Source organism: Lithobates pipiens, unplaced genomic scaffold, assembly GCF_037356315.1.
Source record: "Lithobates pipiens isolate NorthernLeopardFrog02 unplaced genomic scaffold, aLitPip1_a1.2 Scaffold_18, whole genome shotgun sequence".
NCBI classification, from domain to species: Eukaryota; Metazoa; Chordata; class Amphibia; order Anura; family Ranidae; genus Lithobates; species Lithobates pipiens.
This window is the reverse complement of record NW_027507758.1, coordinates 639,843,007-639,865,024: the sequence shown is the minus strand read 5'-3', so window position 1 is coordinate 639,865,024 and position 22,018 is coordinate 639,843,007. Positions and strand designations below refer to the sequence as shown.

The 22,018-nt window shown below is 46.7% G+C and overlaps 2 protein-coding genes across 2 annotated transcripts in view; one reads left to right on the top strand and one right to left on the bottom strand.

Moving 5' to 3' along the window:
* Window positions 1–3,736, bottom strand: part of LOC143989936 (uncharacterized) — a 55,490-nt gene extending 51,754 nt beyond the window's left edge. The window contains exon 1 of the mRNA XM_077490207.1: window positions 3,642–3,736. The gene's annotated coding sequence lies outside the window, so the exon portion shown is untranslated. The remainder of the gene's footprint in view (window positions 1–3,641) is intronic.
* Window positions 1–22,018, top strand: part of LOC143986899 (uncharacterized) — a 549,767-nt gene that overhangs the window by 289,711 nt on the left and 238,038 nt on the right. The window lies entirely within an intron of this gene.

Genomic DNA, 22,018 nt, shown 5'->3' with positions numbered 1-22,018 from the left:
GACTCCTACAGGCACATCTCCCTGCTAATGATGGACGTGAAACTTCTGGCCAGAGTATTGGCTACTCATCTAGTGTCCATCATACAAAAGTTCATTCACAGGGAAAAGTCAGGGTTCATTCCCTCCAGATCTACAGCACTAAACATAAGACATGTGTTCCTCAATCTGCATGTCCCAGTAGACAACCCTGGTAATAGGGCAATACTATCCCTTGACGATGCCAAAGCTTTCCACAGTGTCGATTGGCCATACCTGTGGGAGGTCTTGGAAAGGTTTGGATTGGGGAATAACTTCATTAGATGGGTCCTGCTTCTCTACACGAACCCCACGACCCTCTCTGACCCAGTTTCCTCAAAAATAAGACCTAGCATGATTGTCGGTGATGGCTGCAATATAAGCCCTACCCCCCAAATAAGTCCTACCCCGTTTTCCCAAAAATAAGCCCTACCCTGAAAATAAGACCTACAAGGACTTTAACTAGGGCTTATTTGGGGGGTAGGGCTTATATTGCAGCCATCACCGACAATCACGCAAGGTCTTATTTTCGGGGAAACTGTAACACTCTAATTAAAGAAAAGCTGATGTATCAACACAGAAACACGATTAAAAAATTCTATAAAATTATGGCAGCCTTGGCTGGACACCCCGGGCCTGGCACCACCCCAGCTAGTTCTCAATCGACTCCTTCAAATTGAACTCCCTAGATCTCTAAAACAATTGCTCATCACTCTCACCATATCACCATAAGTTTAAGTTTTTGAGTCTGATCATGGGACAATTGATCTTTCTAAGTATACCCTCTATTACCAATTGACCAGCGGTATTTGCAACCCAATATGGTCTTGGTTGTGCTAAGAGGCTTCAGTTGGTTTGCCTTCCCGTTGGAAGGTAGTTAGTTCAATCTCAGTACCCTAGTGTATATGACTACCAGTGTATCACTTAATCTGTTTATCAATGGAATGTACGGTGCTAAAAACAAGGAATGGGCTCATTGGTTGATATTTGAACAGAAATGTCATATCGTGGTTTTACGTGTCTTATATCACCATCTGTATGCTATACTGTTACTGTTGTACACCCTGAAGAGATGTTCCTATGACTGTTCTTATTGTACCTCTGATTTTGTGACACAATGAAAGCCTTTCTGATTAAAAAACAAAACAAAAAAACAACAACATGCAGAGCACAAATATACATTGCTTTACTGCATTATAACCGAACTCTGGGGTCTGCTGTTATTATGGAACGTTCCTATCTCTTTCTAGATTCCATGTAGTTGTAGCAAGGTTATATACAGTTGAAATAATTTCTCTCATCTGATATATTGATGTGGGTTTTAATATATGTCTTTTTCACACTCTTCTCAATCTAATCAGGACGTGGCATCTACAGTACCGCTCTGTTATGATACAGTATTTGTTGGCTTATCAGGGTAATTGACAGAACTCCGGCTGCAAGGCTCCAATCTCCGGCAGCCTGCTGACTGACAGGAGTGATGTCACTGTCACTCTCTGCAGTAAGAGAAGAGATTTGGTTGGATAGCAGGAGGATGCAGCTGGTGGAGTACAGAACTGTGGGGGAGGAGTTAGAGTTGCACAATTAATCGCCAAGAATTGTTATCGCAATCTTCACTAAAGTGTTTCACAATTCTTTTCTATGCAAAGAATTCTCTCTGCTCTTCTGAAGCCACAGCCCTCAAAAGAAAGGAGAATCTGCCAAGAATCAAAACATTCTTTATCAGTTGAACTTAAGTATAAACATTGTAACAATTTGTCAGTGGAATAGACTTTGTGTGTAACGCCGCATACACACAACCGGACTTTTTCATGGCAAAGGTCCGACGGAACGAGTCTGACGGACAATTCGATCGTGTGTGTGCTCCATCGGACCTTTGCTTGCCAAAAATCTGCCAGACTTTAGAAATAGAACATGTTTTAAATTTTCCCGCCGGAACGAGAAATCCGTTCGTGTGTATGCTAGTCCGACGGACAAAAACCGACGCTAGGGCAGCTTTTGGCTACTGGCTATGAACTTTCTTTCTCTAGTCTGGTCGTGCGTCATCACGTTCAAATCTGTCGGACTTTGGTGTGATTGTGTGTGGCCAAGTCCGTTCATTCCGAAAGTCCGCCGGAACTCCGCCGAAAGTCCGTTGGGAAGACCGTCTGACCTAGTCCCTCGAAAAGTCCTGTCGTGTGTACGCGCATTTGTGAAAAAAAGTTTAACCACTTAAACACTAAACCTTTTTCTGACATTTGTTGGTTTCAAGTTAAAATCATTTTTTTTTGCTAGAAAATTACTCAACCCCCAAACCTTATACATTTTTTTTTTAGTAGACACCCTAGAAAATAAAATGGTGGTTGTTGCAATATTTTATGTCACACTGTATTCGAGGCAGCGGTCTTTCGAATGCAATTTTTTTGAAAAAATTACTTTAATGCATAAAAAAAAAAAAAACTAACCAGTAAAGTTAGCCCATTTTTTTTGTATAATGTGAAGGGCTTTTACGTTGCGAGAATCGTGATCTTTTTATTCTAAGCAACAAAAAAAAATTGTGATTCTCATTTTGGCCAGAATAGTGCAGCTCTAGGAGGAGTCTGTTCTGTCCTTTTCAATAGCAACTCAGTGCGGGTAGGAGGGGGACACAACAGGTTGAAGGGGATTGTTCTCTTAGTCTTGATCTATTTTGTGGAAAATTTTTCTTGACCAGTGATATGATGAGGTGAAGGCGTCCTTCATTTGCTGGCAGGAGTTCTTTAAGAAGGTCAGAAAAGTAGGGTGGGGTGGGAGGACCAACAGAGACCAAGAGCCCCTATGAGCCCTAAAGCCCCCTCTTACCTCAGAGCCGTGCAGCCTGACTACCCCCTCAGCCCCACTAACCTCTCAGAGTTGTTCAGTCCTATTACTTCCTAAGAGGCCCCCAAAAGTCCTTCATCTACACTTCCTCCTCCGGGGGCCCAGAGCCCTTCAGATGAAGTAAACTCTCGGAGGCTTGCAGAATCCTTAGTCCCACTACCACCTCAGAGACCCCTCAGCTCCTCTTATTTATTCAGAACCAGTTGCAGAACTATTACGGTTGCAAAGGTCACACCTTCCGACCAAGACAACAGAAAAGGGTCCCAAGATCAGGGGAGGCTCCCCTGGTGATCACCAATTAGGATTGCTGAGAACAGAGTGTGCAGCACATTCGGCCATTTCAGAGCCCCCTCCATGTAGAGCCCCCTGGCTATGTTTGATCAGCTCTCTGCACATCTCCAACTCCTCTCCTACCTTTGCCAGCTGCTCTCTGGAGTTTCTGCCCAGCCTGCTGCCCCCCCCCCCCATATCTCCCTCAGTCTACCCCAACACCTATGTGCCGCTTTCAGGGCTGCCCATATTATTGCCCCTTCATCTGTCCCACCCATTCTTATCCATCCTCCTCATCTCTCTGCCACCCATGCCCATAACCCCCTCTGACTGGCACCCCAGTACAGACCCCCTCCCCCCCCCTCATTCATGCCCCTCATCTCAGCCTTTGTCATCACTTGGGAATCTCAGTGGCTGCAATGTGCCATGTTTGGGGTCACCGAGAACAAAGAGCCTCAGTGGAAGTGATCGGCGGAGGTGAGTCCAGTGTGTGTAAATAGAAAATAAGATCTTATTACCTCCTCTGCTGTCACTTCCAGCAACGTCTTCTCTTTCCTGCCGCATGAAACGTCTTGTCTTTATTCCAGATTACTTCCTGTCTGTAATCAAAATCACTTCCTGGCTGTATCTGACATCACTTCCTGTCTGTATTCCATAGAAACTTCCTGTCTGGAGATAAGTGAGATCACCACCTGGTGGAGATCAGAGGAACTGCAGCTTCCGAGAAACCTATCATAGTAACCTCGTCTTTAAAATATCTTACAGAATTACCACAGAAGTTCAAATATAACACAAAAAAGTAAGAAGAAATAGATACAGTTCTTATGTAACCAACTGTTTAACAAAGATATTTTTATTAAATACAGAAAAGTCTTAAAGACACAGTACACAAGTTAACAACAAATGTATAGCTAATAAAACAGATACCCCCCAAACAGACCGTTTTGGTGAAGAAAATGCAAAAATACATCCAAAAGCATAAAAATATGAATCAATCCACTCATAATGAAGATGTTAAACATAAATTACATGGATGTAATGTTCACCTAGGAAAGGTGGTGGAGATCTCTCATAGTAAGAACAATTCCTTGAATGTTTATATACTGTAAATAAAATAATTAATCCTGAGTGAAAAAAAACTGTAAAGCAATAAATAATATATAAACTGGGTCATCCACTTCATCCATAAAGACATTGTGATTCCAGATCTTCTAGATCACATAGAAGGAGGACTCATCGAGGATTTCATACATTTGTTTGGAAGGATAGAAGAATCCTCAGAAGGGATCATGTAGGATGACAGGAAAGTCTCCTGACTGGTGAGATCATCCAAACATAGTGATTACATCCATGAACTGGAGCAAGATCATTGGGGTTATAAAGCCAATCTGTAGACACTGTGTAGACGTTATCCAAGAACTCAGCACACTCCAGGTGTGGGAAAAGTCTCCAGGTGGATTTATTCTGTCTTTTAAGTAGAAATGTCCACATATGGACTTCCACAGGGACCACCAAGACTACATATACAGTATAACTTGTACAGTGTCCCCAGGCCTCCAGGTGGATTTAGACTATAATTAACTGCTTCCAGCCAGGCCTATAGGAGAATGACGGCCGAGTGGGAGCGCTCCCATCCTGGGTGAACATCATATGAAGTCTTCCAAGTCTAGTAGCCATGTTGCAGCTCCACCAGATGACAGATCATTGTACTGGGCTGGCTCCAGTACTATGTGATCTCTATGACCAATTACAGCGATCACATGACAGCTGTACACAATGAATGGCTTTCATTCATAGCTATTCATTGTGTACTATTGTGATGATCTCTGTGAGTGGTGTTAGGTGTGACCTCAACAAGTCACCTATTTGTCAGGTTATGTTACCGTTTCCCAATTGTTAGTTAGAGTTCTTATCTAAGCAAAGAGACACGGAGGTATTCAGTATTTCTGCTCAGAAGTCCGTGTTTAACTCTGACTCTCTCTGACTCTGAGCTCTTTATTACTTCTCTTTTATAGACAGAAAAGAGCAAACATCAGCAATGTAAAAAAAACAACATTTTTGCAAAGAAAAGACAATTCTCCGGGTGTTATCAGCTGATAAGACAATCTTCTGGGCGTAGACTGCTTTTTAGGGCTGATGCGGCCTCTTATGCGTACGTGACTAAAGATGACGAGTCCTTATTTTACTGAGAAGGATAGAGAAATACAAGTATTTAGTAAGACATACTGTCAACCATTTTGTTTAGACATACCTTAATCCTTACATTTCCCCCTTTGACATCACCCCTCCCTCTTGCCCTGGGTCCACCTGAACAAGTTCTAGTCGGCCTATATCCAGAGTACTCTCCCTGACCGCGAGTTGTCAGAGGGGTATACACCCATCCCCCTGGACAGTACCAACATCTAAAATTCAGGAAGAGTGGCTTTTCTGCAAGATGGGTGATGTCAAGGATCTAAATCCACCTATCTTCACAAAAGTTCCATCTTTTCCGCATCATTTACCTTGGCTTTCTTGCAAAAGCACATGAGCAGTTTAAAGCATGCATAAAAGAAAAATACGAATAAGAGCACCACTATAATCGTCATTGCTGCCTTCTTAACCCAAGAGAATAACCCTGAGAAACTAAAAGTTCCACCAAACGGATCCCAGTCGCGACCAATATTTCGGGCCTTCTCTTGTAAATTCTTTACTTCCGTACGGTGTTGTGCAATGATGTCATAATAGTCAGGTACCTCAATGCTGGTGTTATGTATCCAAGTACAGCACTCATAGTCCTCAGTAGTTTCACAGAGTCCTGTCAGTGCTGCACTCATACTTTCAATTGCTAATTCATGTAATTCTAATTGTTGTCTGATGGCTCTGGTCTCCAGATTTAACTTAGTAATGTCATCAGAGTTTTTCTCCAAAACATCATTAATAATTCCTGTATAGTTATTTAGTCGTTTCATTAAGTCTATACCCCATCCTGTCCAGGACGGGAACCAAGCCCATGCCATGTCCTTCTTCAGGAATATTTCTCTTTTACTACGATACCTGAGGGGATATCTAGGGTGCATGCTAGCTTCTAATAGGTGATCACCTCGTTCATCACCTACTACTCCCATTACTGGTACTAAACTTGCGAGGTAGCACCATCCCTGAGCTTTTCTAGGTATCCAAGTATAACATTTATCCTCACAACAGATATATATATTATTTCCCAGTGCTACTGATCTACTACCGATATTATTTCTATAAAGGGAGGTGTATCCATAAAGAGATAGGTTACTCACTAACCACCTGGTGTTGTTGTCTGAAATATTACCGAGGAACTCAGCTAACGATTGGTGTGTGTGGGTTATACTAGGGTAGAAGACCGTGTTTTTCCCAGGAGTAGCTTTTGGTATGAAAATGGACAAGTTAAATTTGCTGTCTTGGCATTCTCCATTTCCTCCCGTTGTTTTCCCTAGGTTGAAACACCAATCAGGGGAAAAGGCGAGGCCATTTGACTTAAACATTACTGTCTCGCTGGTATTTGTTCTAATTATGTTAATGCTACTGTTAGCAAGATCAGTATAGTTTATAGGAACTGCCATCAGTGGTATACTTGCTGTGCTGGGGTGTAATTTGCTACAAATCCAACATTTCTCATATCCTGACTTCTGGGCATAAGCATATTTAAACTTCAGTAATAACATTTTTTTAGAAAATCCTTCATCCTTGTGTATTTTATTCTGTGAGGTAACCAAACTATTAGCCAGGATTACTGAAACAAAAAGAATAAAAAGATACATGTTGTCATTTGCCAACTGGCTCCTTTTTACAGTGAGAAGCGTGGATCCAGGTAGGTTTCCCTTCCAATTTCACTGAGGTTGCTGTAATCAATAGCACCTGGAAAGGACCTTCAAACCTTGGTTCCAGTGTCTTTCTGGTATGTTTCTTTACATACACATAGTCTCCTGGTTGTAGATCGTGAGTACCTGTGACAGAATTAGGGTCTGGAAGAGAAGAATACACACTCTTGTGGATTTTAGTCAGACGCTGTTGCAACTGTATTACATACGTAGTTAACCTATCACATTGCAATTGCATACTTTGAGGAAAATATAAACCTAATCTAGGTGCACTTCCAAACAGTATTTCATATGGGGATAACCCGGTTTTTCCTGTTGGGGTGTACCTAATAGAGAACAAAGCTAAGGGTAGGCACTCAGGCCATGGTTTGTTCAACTCCTGCATGGCCTTTTGTATTTTCAGCTTGATTGTACCATTTACTCTTTCTACTGATCCTGAACTCTGTGGGTGGTAAGGAGTATGAAAACTTTGTTGAACCCCTAACATTGCCATCACATTTTGCATTATTTCTCCCGTGAAATGTGTCCCCCTATCTGATTCTATTGTTTCTGGGAGACCAAACCTAGGTATCAGCTCAGTAATCAGTTTCTTGGCGGTGGCTTTTGCCGTAGCTGATTTCACAGGATAACTTTCGGGCCAGCCTAAAAATAGGCAGATGCACACGAGAACAAATTCAAAGGGGCCGCTCTTAGGCATTTGTATGTAGTCAATCTGCAGTCTCTGAAAGGGATATTGGGCCCGGACCTGATGTTTACGTGGGGTTTTCACTCTCTGTCCTGGGTTATTAATCAGACAGATTTGGCATGCAGCACAGTAGTTCCTTGCAGTACTACTGAATCCAGGGGCTAGCCATCCTTGGCTTACAATCCTATACATAGAATTGGAGCTGACATGAGTGGGTAAGTGGACAGCCGCTGCCATTGCGGGGTATAGAGAAGCGGGTAGACATATTTTGTCTCCTTCTCTCCATACATTGTCAAGGCCTGGTGCAGCTCCCTCCTTAACCCAACGGTCCTTCTCAATAGCCCCTGCTTGTTCCTGTAGTTCCATTAGCTGCTGCCATGTGGTTTCGGGCATACTCACCTGTACCGTGGCTAAGGTCTCAGGGCTTACTTCCCCTAGAGCTGCCTTCTTTGCAGTTAAATCTGCAAATGCGTTTCCTTTTGCCTCAGTTGTTTTTGCGCTCGTGTGTGCCGCTATCTTCATGATGGCTACTCTTATAACCTTTGGAAGATTGTTCAGGACTCTTTTGATTCCTTCACCATGTTTAACAGGTGTGCCTGCTGCTGTAAGGTAACCTCTAGCTTTCCATATGTGGCCATAATCATGTGCAACACCGTAGGCGTATGCGGAATCAGTGTAAATGTTCCCTTCTTGTCCCTCCAAGTGTTCTAGGGCTTTCTCTAGAGCGGTTAGTTCCGCTTCTTGTGCCGACATGTGTGCTGGTAGTGACTTTGCCTCAATTACCTGTGTGTCCGTTACCACAGCATAACCTGTGTGATATTTACCTTTGTCATCGGCAAATCTACTACCATCTATGTACAGTGTGTGTTCTGCATTTGCAATGGGTATGTCTGTGACATGTGGGAACCCCATGGTTTCTTGTTCCATAAGTTGAAAACAATCGTGTTCATCAGATGTTATGTCCTGAAACGAAAGTGTGTCAGAATCCTGAGTATCTTGTGCTGTGTCTACACCATTATCATCATTACTCCCCCCTGTCAAATCTGTCTGTAATGGTAAAAGCTGTGCTAAGTTAAAAGAAGTGCATCGCTGAAAGGTAACATTGGGGGGTAGGAGCAAGGTGCATTGTAGACGCAGCTGTCTTGCCATTGATATGTGTTTTGGCTGGACCTGTGACAAGATGGCGTGTATGTCATGTGTGGTATGTACCACTACAGGATTGTCTAAGACAATTTCTGAGGATTTGTCAATGATAATTGACACTGCTGCAACTGCTCGTACACAGGACGGTGATCCTCTAGAGACAGGATCGAGAGCCGCCGAGAAGTATGCTACCGGCCTTTGTTTGATGTGTTGTTGTGTCAACACCCCTGTTGCGTGTCCCGTGATTTCAGCAATGTACAAATGAAATGTTTTGGTATAATCAGGGATCCCGATCGCAGGTGCCGAAATTAGTAACCTTTTTAAGGTGCTAAAAGATTCATGACCTGCTTCTGTGAGTACATAGGGTACTATTTTCAAGCAATCATATAATGGCTGCATCAGAGAACTGGCATGTGGTATCCATTGTCTACAATATGACACCATTCCCAGAAACATACGAAGTTGCTTAAAGTTGCGTGGGACATTCATTTGTCTTATGGCCTGGACTCGGTCTTCAGTGAGGTGTCGAGTACCCTGGGATATACAGTGGCCCAAAAAGACAACCTTTTTCTGACATATCTGTAACTTAGTTCTATTCACCTTGCACCCTTTTTCAGCCAGGAATTGTAACAATGATAGAGTGGCTTTTAAACAAGTATCGTTATCCGGACAACATAACAATAGGTCATCTACATATTGCAACAATACACAAGTGTCAGGTGGTAGCCATTCTCCTAACACTGTCTGCAGGGCTTGTGAGTATAGAGTTGGCGAATGCGCCATTCCTTGAGGTAGGCGTGTCCAGGTTAGATATTCTCCCAACCTTCTACACTTAGCCCATTTTCTCCATCCATTCCAAATTTCTTGAGAACCCTATTCGTGCCCTGTGCCTTATCCTTCCCATACAACATTGTAATTATGTCTTTAACAGCATAACATTTCTGAGATTCCTCCTGGGGTTTACCATGTGTCTGGCCCATTTTGACAGTCCTGCCTAGGTGGCGTTTGGATCACTTACTAAGTGTCTCGTTGCCTTCTCCTCCTAGGGTGCCAAAATATTAAAAACCCCTCCTGGATGAGATTTCTGAAATCGAATTACTTTATATGCTAGCCAACTGACAAATATTATGACCAGACTGACGGCTACAACATATACAAGCATTCCTTTTGGTGGCCAAACACATATGACTAGATCTCCGGGCTTTGTGGAGACCTTATTCCCGTCCCATTACCATGGAATCTCTCAGCAATCGTTTCTTATTCCTGCTTTATTGAGGCAGTCAGGACTTATACTTTCAACCCGTTTTTAGGCTCATGAATCAAAAAGCGTATATCAAACTTAAGTGTCGGACCCCCAAAGTACTCTTACGAGTTAAGGGCGCATTCCGTTACCCATTGGGATGATATATGTTTCAATTCACACCATACAAACAGGGCTTATCTCAGTCACAACAGACAGATGACAAGTAGACAGACAAGAAACAACGGTAACATAAGCCAAAATATTAAGTTCAAGACCCGCTTACTACAGAGGTTGGTGTTTACCTGAAGAACAATTCAGACAGATCAGGTGGGCACAAATCTAAGAAGCACAGAGTTTATAAGAAAATAAAGCTTTTCTTACCTGCGCAGGATTTGTCTGTGGTTCTTGATGTGCCCGACCTCTTTGTTCCGTCCTTATGTTCGTTCGCCTCTTGTAGTTTCTTTCTGCAGGTCCCTGTTCGCGGCGCCAGAAATGTTAGGTGTGACCTCAACAAGTCACCTATTTGTCAGGTTATGTTACCGTTTCCCAATTGTTAGTTAGAGTTCTTATCTAAGCAAAGAGACACGGAGGTATTCAGTATTTCTGCTCAGAAGTCCGTGTTTAACTCTGACTCTCTCTGACTCTGAGCTCTTTATTACTTCTCTTTTATAGACAGAAAAGAGCAAACATCAGCAATGTAAAAAAACAACATTTTTGCAAAGAAAAGACAATTCTCCGGGTGTTATCAGCTGATAAGACAATCTTCTGGGCGTAGACTGCTTTTTAGGGCTGATGCGGCCTCTTATGCGTACGTGACTAAAGATGACGAGTCCTTATTTTACTGAGAAGGATAGAGAAATACAAGTATTTAGTAAGACATACTGTCAACCATTTTGTTTAGACATACCTTAATCCTTACAGTGGTCACAGTGATCACATGGTACAGACAGGGTCTATCACATCTGTACTATGTGAGAGCTGTGACCAATCACTGCTATAACAATAGTACACCCTGTGTCATTCATAAAAAATGATTGCTTATAAAAGTGATCATCAAAAAATAAAAAATAAATAAAACCATGATCACCTCCCAAGAGTAGTACAGGGTTAATATGTTAAAAAACAAACAAAAAAAATAATTTTTTTTAAAATAAGTTATTTTATTTTTTTTAGATACTGAAACCAGCCAGCATCCCTAGTCACCACCACACAAGTCATATGCTGTACTGCTCTGGTGATGTAAAAATAAAACAAAAATAAAAAATTATTCTTTATTTACCATACAATTGTGTGTAGCGAGGTCCCCAGGCCTCCTGTGGTCTAATGAGAACCTCCAGGGCCAGAGATAGCTGACATCCTTCTGAATATGGTGGGTTGGAAAGTATGGTGGATGCAAGGTAGTTAAAGTTGTTGGGTGCCAGATACTTCTTGAATGAACAAAGAGATTTTATTTCTCTTAACAGAACTTTTGGGAGAGAGGGTTGGGGCCAAAACACCCTTAGGTAGTTGCAAGATTAATTGGCAGACACTGAGACCTCAAAAGGAGGACAGCCATGCAGGGAAAGGCATCCAGAAAGACACTACATCTGCATGTATAGGAATGCTGTCAATAGTCTTTAACAGTTCCTAACACAAAGCGTAACAGTTCTTTCACTTCCACTACAATCACTCCTTGTAGTTCTTCAGCCCACCAAGGTCCTGGTCTCTCACTGGACCCTCTGATTCTCTGCCACGGAATCCCTTGAGCTCCTCCAATCTTCACAGTGGTATCTTCCTCAAGTGTCACCCCCGCCTCTTTGCTGGGTCCCTAGCTTGGCACTCAAGATACCTCTCAAGCTTCACCCCACTGGCCTGCTTGGTCCCTGGCTTCACACACAAGGCTGCTCTTCAAGTGTCACCTCCTCTGGCTGGGTCCCTGGCTTGATACCCACTGAAGTTTCCTGATTCTTCACCGTCCCCAGTTGGTGAGAATACTGCTCCGGTACTTGCTTCAGTTACTCACTGCGGTCCCTAGCAACAAGGCAGACAGTCCCTTACTGGAGACAGTTTGCTCTGTACCTCTGACCCTAACTGGTTCTCCAGAATAGTGATGGACGAACTTCCGACGGGACATTTCATGAACTCGAACCGCGAACGCGGCCAAAAGTTCACGAACCGCAAAGTTCGCGGCGGACCCCATTGACTTTAATGGCAGGCGAACCTTAAAAACCTACAGGTCATATTTTCAGCCACAAAATACTTACTAGCTGTGCACACATAGTCCCACAACATGGACACTGACATAAAAGTATTATGTGAATCTGGAATCGACAACGACAAGCATTCTTTTTTTATCTGTGAAATTTTGACAATTCAGGAGTGCATGAAGGCCATGGAGGAGAGGCAAGGTCAGGCCAGGCTATGAAGGTGGTGCAGGACTCAGGAGATGATCAGTGCCACAGTCAGGGCAGCGCAGTCCTGTGCCAGTGTCCCAGTGTGACAACCTGTGCTTGAGCCCCTCCCTCTGCCCGGCCCTTAACCCCCACCTATGCAGGGCTCCACTGTGGTGGTCCAGAGGTGACAGTCCAGTGCTGATCCTCAGCCATGGTGCTGGCACTGCCTGCTGATTGGCTTCTCCGCTGCTATCTCCCTCACTGTCTGAAACCAGCACCGCGATAGAGACTGAGCACTGACACCAGCACCGTGTTAGAGAGCACTGACACCAGCACCAAGATAGAGAGCACTGACACCAGCACCGAGATAGAGAGCACTGACACCAGCACCGAGATAAAGAGCACTGACACCAGCACCGAGATAGAGAGCACTGACACCAGCACCGAGATAGAGAGTACTGACACCAGCACCGTGATAGAAAGCACTGATACCAGCACCGTGATAGAGAGCACTCACACCAGCACCGTGATAGAGAGCACTGACACCAGCACCATGATAGAGAGCACTGAGACCACACCAGCACCGAGATAGAGAGAGAGCACTGACACCAGCACCGAGATAGAGAGCACTGACACCAGCATTGAGATAGAGAGCACTGACACCAGCACCGTGATATAGAGAACTGACACCAGCATCGTGATATAGAGCACCGACACCAGCACCGAGATAGAGAGCACTGACACCACACCAGCACCGAGATAGAGAGCACTGACACCAGCACCGAGATAGAGAGCACTGACAACAGCACCGAGATAGAGAGCACTGACACCACACCAGCACCGTGATAGAGAGCACTGACACCACACCAGCACCGTGATAGAGAGCACTGAGACCACACCAGCACCGAGATAGAGAGCACTGACACCACACCAGCACAGTGATAGAGAGCACTGACACCAGCACTGAGATAGAGAGCATTGACACCACACCAGCACCGAGATAGAGAGCACTGACACGACACCAGCACCATGATATAGAGCAGTGACACCACACCAGCACCATGATAGAGAGCACTGAGACCACACAAGCACCGAGATAGAGAGCACGGAGACCACACAAGCACCGAGATAGAGAGCACTGACACCACACCAGCACCGTGATAGAGAGCACTGACACCAGCGCCGAGATAGAGAGCACTGACACCACACCAGCACCGTGATAGAGAGTACTGACACCAGCACAGAGTTAGAGAGCACTGACACCACACCAGCAGCGTGATAGAGAGCACTGAGACCACACCAGCACCGAGATAGAGAGCACTGAGACCACACCAGCACCGAGATAGGGAGCACTGACACCACGCCATCACCAAGATAGAGAGCACTGACACCAGCACCGAGATAGAGAGCACTGACAGCAGCACTGATACCAGCAACTCGCTGCTGGACCCAAAAATATGACACCGCTCAACCTCTTCAAACAGGAGGGTATGGGCATATAGTACGGTGTGATTTTTTTGAACAAGGAAGTGAGCCAAAGGTAGAAAAAAGGTCTGTGTGCTTGATTAAATATATTGTTTATAGAGTCATGCATATAAATGGTCTACTGGTCACATGTGTTAAATTCCTCCGAGATCCATGCCTCATTCATTTTTATAAATGTGAGGTAGTCAACACTGTCCTGAGCTAGGCGAGTGCGCTTATCGGTCACGATCCCCCCTGCTGCGCTGAACGTCCTTTCAGACAGGACACTGGCCGAGGGGCAAGCCAACAGTTCCATTGTAAATTGGGCAAGCTCTGGCCAGAGGTCAAGCCTTCCCACCCAGTAGTCCAGGAGTTCATCACTCCTCAGAGCGTCCACATCGGCCGTTAACCCGATGTAGTCGGACGCCTGTCGGTCTAGGCATTCCCTGATGCTGGATCCGGATGAGACCTGTCGATGGGTCGGCTGAAAGAATGACCTCATGTCAGAAGTCACCAAACACATCTTCAAGCCGCCCTCTTCTTGCAGGCGCTGTTGGATTGGTACCCGCAACTCTTTCTCTGGGAGTCGAAATTCCTCCTCTGCCAGCGCACGCAAAAGCAGAATGCAGCATTTCTCGAAGCAAGGCCTGGAAGTGCTCCATTCTGACAGCCCTCTGTGACGGTGGTAACATTTCCGCCATTTTGTGTTTGTACCGGGGGTCTAAGTACGTTGCCACCCAGTACTGGTCCTTGACCTTTATGCTTTTTATACGAGGGTCCCTGTTAAAACACTGGAGCATGAAGGCCCCCATTTGCACTAAACTGGAAGCGGTGTGGTGGCCTGGCTCCTGCTCATCATCCAGGATAATGTCATCCTTCTCGTTCTCCTCTCCCCATCCACGCACAACAACAGGGATCCCAGAAAGGTTTAAAGCATGCTCTTCTTGCTCCTCCTCATCCACCCCAGCACCATCCTCCTCTGACTCCTCTTCAGACTCCTGTTGTTGACTTGTCTCAGATAGAGTAGCCCCCCCTGGGAATTCATCCAGCATTGCGACTTCCTCATCTTCCTGCTCCTGCTCCTCGGCTTGATCAATGACATGATGCAATGCACGCTCCATAAAGAAGGCATAAGGTACGATGTCACTGATGGCGCCATGGCTGCGACTGACCAGTTTGTTGATCTCATCAAATGGCCGCAGAAGTCTGCATGCGTCGCGCATGAGCAGCCACTGGCGCTGTGAAAAAAACCACAGAACCTGTTCTGCCGTAGAGTTCGTACAGGTAGTCGTTATATAGAAGGTTGAGTTCCATCGCGTCGGGCAATTGCAAATAAGACGTCTGACCGGCAGATTGTGTCGCCGCTGAATGTCAGCAAGGCGAGCCATGGCCGTGTAAGATCTTCTGAAATGGGCCAAGATTTTCCTTGCCTGCCGCAAGATGTCCTGGACCCCAGGGTATTGGACAACGAATCACTGCACGACCAAGTTTAAGACGTGCGCCATGCATGGCACGTGTGTAATTTTTCCCTGTTTCAATGCGCTAAGCAGATTGGCACTGTTGTCACACACCACTTTACCAATTTTCAAATTGAGCGGTGTTAGCCACTGATCTGCCTGTGAACGCAAAGCTGAAAGGAGTGCAGGGCCAGTGTGGCTCTTGGCTTCCAGGCACAACAGACGCAGCACAGCATGGCAACGTCTCGCCTAGCATGTCGAATAGGTTCTGGGGATCTTGGGCGGCGCAGCGGAAGAGACGCTAGCAGCGGAAAAGGAGGAGTCAGCCGAGGAGGAGAGGGAGGATGATGGAGTAGGAGGAAGAGAAGAAGAGGCAGGCCTGCATGCAATCCGTGGAGGTAAAACCAAATCTACATGGGTGCCACGGGTTAAATGCTTGACGGCCGTCAGAAGGTTCACCCAGTGGGCAGTAAAAGTTATATACCTTCCCTGCCCGTGTTTGCTAGACCACGTGTCTGTGGTCAGATGTATCTTGGCACCGACACTGTGTGCCAGAGATACATTCACTTGCCGCTGAACATGGCCATATAGCTCTGGGGTGCCCTTCTGTGAGAAATACTTCCTTCCTGGGACCTTCCATTGTGGTGTTCCAATGGTCACAAATTTTCGAAAGGCCTCCGAGTCCACCAGTTTATATGGCAGTAGTTGGCGGGCTATCAGTTCTGACAAGCCAGCCGTCAACCGTTGGGCAAGAGGGTTATCCGGCGTCATCATTTTTTTACGCTCGAACATTTGGCCCACGGAAGCCTGCCTTTTTCCAGAAAAACGTGAGGGTGGTATGATGGAAGGTGGAGTGGAGGACAATTGTGAGGAGAGAGGAGAAGGAGAAGTAGAAGACGAGGCTGGACGGTGAGAGCCTGGTGTGTGGCTGTGTTGGTGTTCCGTTGCTCCCACTGGGCTTGGTGATGGCAGCTCATGTGCCTTCTTAAGGCGGTCGTCCCTAGGTGAGTGTTGGGCTTACCGCGACTTATGCGTTGACTGCAAAGATTGCAGATGGCAACACTATTGTCAGCAACACATTAAAAAAGCCCACATTGCGGAGCCATGTGCCGGCCGTCCTGGGAGCGCCAGATGTGACCGTACATGGTTGATGCCTCACTCCTGATACATTAGCAGTCTGCTTTGTCCCTCCTGTGCAATCTAAGTTCCGCCTGCTTCTCCTCACTATCTGCTAGTCCATATCTCCCTCTGAACTTCCCTCCTCTTCCTCTCTTGTGGGCACCCAAGTGACATCACTAGACACGTCATCATCAACGTCACCTTCCTCACCGCTATAATTAGAGATCTCAGAGTAGGCAGCAACAGCGGGGACCAACCTCCTCCTTGGGGTGATCTGGGTACTGTCGTCAGACTGCTAAGTGGCGGTTGTTGCTACCTCCTCTTCCTGATCCAATGGCAAGAGTGGCTGCGCATCGGAAATGTCTTGTGATGGATCGGAAAATAATTCCTGTGACTCAAGCGGAAGGTATGTGGTGGTGGTGGTGTTGTTGGTGGTAGTGTCTTTGGGGGTGCACACAGCAGAGAGTGAAGAAGAGGGTGCAGATCGAGAGGATGAGGAGGGTGCAGAAGAGAAAAGCTGAGTGAGCCACTCAACCAAGTCTGGTGTGTCCTTTGACGTAATCACATGCACCTTCTGCAATTTGCCACTTTGGCTCAAGCCTGTTGCTCCTGCCCTACCCCTACCACCCCTGCGGAAGGGCCTGCCTCTTCCTCTGCCTGTCATTTTTTAAATGACCCTGTGACAAAAGTCTCTAGAGAAGTGCAGTATGTATGTGGAAGAAGGTATACAACACCGCGTTTTTGGGGGCCACTGGTCTATCACACCAGTTATAATACTTTTTTTTAATTGCATTTGTCACTCTTTGTAGTATTGCTGCTGAACCGCTCAGCAGTCACAATGCTGCACAGTGGAAATGCACTATACTATGCAAATATTTTATACGTGTATTACACCACTATATACTGCACACCAAATAGTTCACCTATACCATTCCTTAAAAGGACCTTTGTGGACCTAGTAGTTAGTGATTTGCAGACTGTCCCTCAGCCCCTACACTGATAAAAGACAGCTGCAGTATCGGTCAGCACTCAGCTCAGCAGTCAAGTATAATAGGCTTTCTATATTTGAAAGAAAGTATATTTTACGTGTACAACCGTATATACTGTACACCTATACCAGTCCTTAAAAGGACCTTTGTGGACCTAATAGTAATAGCTAGTGATTAAACTGACTGTCCCTGCTCCACACAACGTCCTGTCCCTACACCGACAAAAGACAGCTGCAGAATCAGTCAGCAGTGCACTCACCAATCAGCAGCACAGCAGTCAGCAGCAGTGCACCAAAACCCTATATACTGTACACCTATACCAGACCTTAAAAGGACTTTTGTAGACCTAATAGTTAGTGATTTGTGTCACTACAGTCTGTCCCTGCTCCATACAGCAACCTCTCCCTACACTGACAAAAGACAGAATGTAAAATGGCCGCCAGATCAGGTCTATTTATAAGGTAGGGGGAATGTCCAATTGTCCATGTGCTGAAATGTCTCAATTGGCTGTCCTGTACCCCATGATGGATGTGTCATCATGGGTCAAAGTTCTTTCACAATGTAAACGCATATGTCCACCGAGCAAACAGCTCCAGAAGTTCGCCAGTTTGGCGAATCGCGAACGCGTAAAATTTGCCGTGACCTGAGCACCGGGCGAACCGCAAGGCCATCCCTACTCCAGAACCATCACATCTGGTTGGACTGCAAGCCGCAATACCAACTCTGCGCTGCTCTCTTGCTTTTGGATAGGCCCTCAGACAGCCTATAAGCCAGATGTGCCCGCAATAGGCCCAATCTCCAGCCTAGCAGCCCGGACAATACAACACACGCCCACACAGACAGCCATCCAGGTGGCACAGAACACCAATCACCTGACTCCACCCGAATATATAGGATCTCCCAACAGACCAAGGGCTTCAAGAAAACCCCTGCCCATTGGCTGAGACACCCCACATACCCATAATCTGACCTTGTCTTATTTAATACCACCAGGTACCCAACTACCTAGCGGCAATACTGAATTGCTGAATACTATCAGGTCTACAGTACTTTCAAACCAAAATCAACAAAAGACAAAGAAGCTGGTTCAACACAATAATGAGACATAAAAGTATGAATTGAGGACCAGGAAGCTGGTCTACAGATCACTTCAGGTGCAACATGACGTGAGGCCGCCCATGAAGTTGAGAGACTTGAATGAATGAATGAATGATTTTTATAGCGCTGCAATTGCGAACTGAAACACCTCAAGGCGGTTGATCAGCCTAGTTGTCTAGCTTCTTAGAAGAGGTATGTCTTGAGTTTTTTCCTGAATGCCTGATGGTTTTCTTCCATATCGATGTTAGTCGGTAGAGCGTTCCATAGCCGTGGTCCTTGGACTGCGTATCTTCGTCCTCCCTTTGATTTGAACCGGGATTTGGGAATGAGGAGGAGGTTTTGGTTAGATGATCGAAGACTGCGGTTGGGTGGGTAGTGTGTTATCTTCTCGCATAGGTATTGGGGAGAGTTTCCTTGTATGCATTTATGGGTGAGGCAGAGGGTCTTGAATGTAATCCGATTCTTTACAGTCAGCCAGTGTAGGCTCCTCCGGGAGGTGGAGATGGATTCCCAGGGTTTTTTTTCCCATTATCAGTCTTGCTGCCGTGTAGGGATGAGCTTCGTGTTCGAGTCGAACATACGTTCGACTCAAACATTGGCTGTTCGTCCGTTCGGCGAAGTCCGAACATTTTGGTCCGTTCGCGCCAAATTCGTGTGGCGCTCACGGCCCACAATGCACTGCGATGGCGCAGTGCATTGCTGGCTCATGATTGGCCAAGCATGCACTGTGACCCCGCATGCTTGGCAAATCGCAGCGCCAGCAGCGAGGAGAGCCATGATTGGCCACAGGCAGGATGCCTGTCGCCAATCATAGCTCAGGCTGTGTAGTGCACGCCCCACACTATATAAGGCCGCCAGCGCGGCGGCCTTGTGTAGTGTGTTGGCGTCTGAAGCAGTGGGTGTTCTGTGTACCTTCAACACAGTACACACCGATAGTTTTCGGCCGATTTTCGATCTTGCTGTTGTGTAATGGTTATTGTCTGCGTGCCCTGACCACAGTATACACCGCTATATTCACCTCACCTATATAGCTAGTGATCTATCTTTTATAATAGAGCTTGCAGTCAGTAGTACTCTGTACCCAGTACATACCGCTATATCCACCTACATAGCTGTTCTCTATTTGAGCCCACTTGCCATCTGCAGGAGTTATTGGAAGTTGTGTGTGCCTCCAGCACAGCACAGTATACATCTGTATATACCCCTTTATCTCTGGTGTTCTATAATAAAGGCATCTGCAGGAGTTAGTGGGTGTTGTGTGCCTCTAGCACAATATACACTACCCAACTGCTTTTTTACCCAACTCCCTTCAGGCCATTACCATGACTGGAAGGCCAGCAAGGAGAGGCAGACAGGCACGAGCCGATAAAAGAGGGCAAGCAGGCTCTGTGTCTAGAGACAACAGTGCTGGTCGTGGACGCGGTGCATTGTCATCAGCACGTGGCCATGGGACACGCTTGTCCTTCTTTTCGGCAGCTGGACATGTTGAACCGCAACATGCCAACGACTTGGTAGAGTGGATGACCAAGCCCTCTTCATCCTCCTCATCCTCTCTCACCCAGTCTCAGGGTACTAGCAAAGCAGCTGCCAACGCATCGTCTTCCCTCCTCTCAATGTCATCATCAGTGACTCCTTCCCTAGACCCACCACGTCCTCCTGAGGAGTCTCCTGAACTCTTTGAGCACAGTGTTGGGTACATGCTCCAGGAGGATGCCCAGTGTTTTGTGGGCTCTGATGATGACACTCAGCTAGAGGAAGGCAGTAGCGTGAGCGCAGAGAGAGGGGATGCTCAAGAAGGACAGCAATCTGGCAGTCATGTTCCACAAGCTGCAGCATACTGCCAGGTTTGCTACAGCGATGAAGAGGGAGGGAATGATGAGGGCACTGACTCCACGTGGGTGCCTGGAAGGAGAGAGGAGGAGGAGGCACATGTCCAACGAGGCAGGATGCCCTCCGGGGGCCAGCTTAGGGTCAGCACAGCGACTGAATCACACCGCAGAGCTCCGCCTGTGCAGAGCGCTGCCTCTGCGCGTTATTCTAAAAGTTCTTTGGTGTGGGCCTTTTTTGAGACGAGTGCATCAGATCACACCGCTGCTATTTGCAACATATGTCTCAAGCGTATCTCACGTGGCCAAAACATCAGCCGCTTGGGCACCACATGCTTGACCAGACATATGTTGATCTGCCATGCAGCTCGTTGGCAAGCGTACCTCAAAGACCCACACCAAAGAACAAAGCGGACCTCTCCTTGCTCCTCATCAGCTGGCATCTCCAACCCCACTAGACCTTCAGTCCTCTCTGAAACCTGCTCTCAGAGAAATGAAGGTGTAGGATTAGGTGTGTCACAGCCAAGTGCTTCCGGGAACTCTGCTAGCGGTACACCCACGTCCGATTATAGCAGGCAAATGTCCCTGCCCCAGCTGCTGGACCGGCGAAAGAAGTTCACTCCCAGCCATCCACATGCCCAGCGGTTGAATGCTAGCTTGGCTAAATTGCTAGCACTTCAACTGCTGCCTTTTCAGTTGGTAGACTCGGCCCCCTTCCGTGAGTTTGTACAATGTGCGGTTCCTCAGTGGCAGGTCCCCAAATGCCACTTTTTCTCACGGAAGGCGATTCCGGCTCTCTACCGGCATGTGGAAGGCAATGTCCTTGCCTCGCTGGACAGGGCGGTCAGCGGTAAGGTGCATATTACCGCTGACTCATGGTCCAGCAGGCACGGACAGGGACGTTACCTGTCTTTCACGGCCCATTGGGTCACTCTTCTGGCAGCTGGGAAGGATGCAGGACAAGGTGCAGTAGTGTTGGAGGTTGTTCTGCCACCACGCCTCCAAAATGCTACTATTGGTTGTGACACACCTCTCTCCTCCACCCCCTCCTCTTCTTCTTCCTCCATGGCCTCTTCCAGTGCTCTGTCCTCAGAACCAGCGGTGCTTCGTAGGCGTTCCAGGGGCTACGCAAGTACGCAGGCAAAGCGATGCCATGCCGTGCTTGCGCTGGTTTGTTTGGGGGACAGGAGCCACACTGGGGCGGATGTTTTGTCAGCTCTGCAGGGGCAGGCCGAGAGGTGGTTGACGCCACGCCAGCTCAAGCCAGGAATGGTGGTTTGTGACAATGGCACCAACCTCCTCTCCGCCCTCTGACAGGGACAACTGACCCATGTGCCCTGTGTAGCTCACGTCCTTAACCTGGTGGTGCAGCGGTTCTTGGGCAGGTACCCCGGCTTACAGGATGTCCTGAAGCAGGCCAGGAAAGTCTGTGTGCATTTCCGCCGATCATTTAATGCCTGTGCTCGGCTGGCTGAGCTCCAAAAGGAGTTGAACCTGCCCAAGAACCGCCTTATATGTGACATGCCCACCAGATGGAACTCAACATTGGCCATGCTGCAGCGGCTGCACACGCAGCAGAGGGCCATCAATGAGTACCTGTGCGACTATGGCACCAGGACAGGGTCAGGGGAGCTTGGTTTTTTCTCACCACGCCAGTGGGGCATGA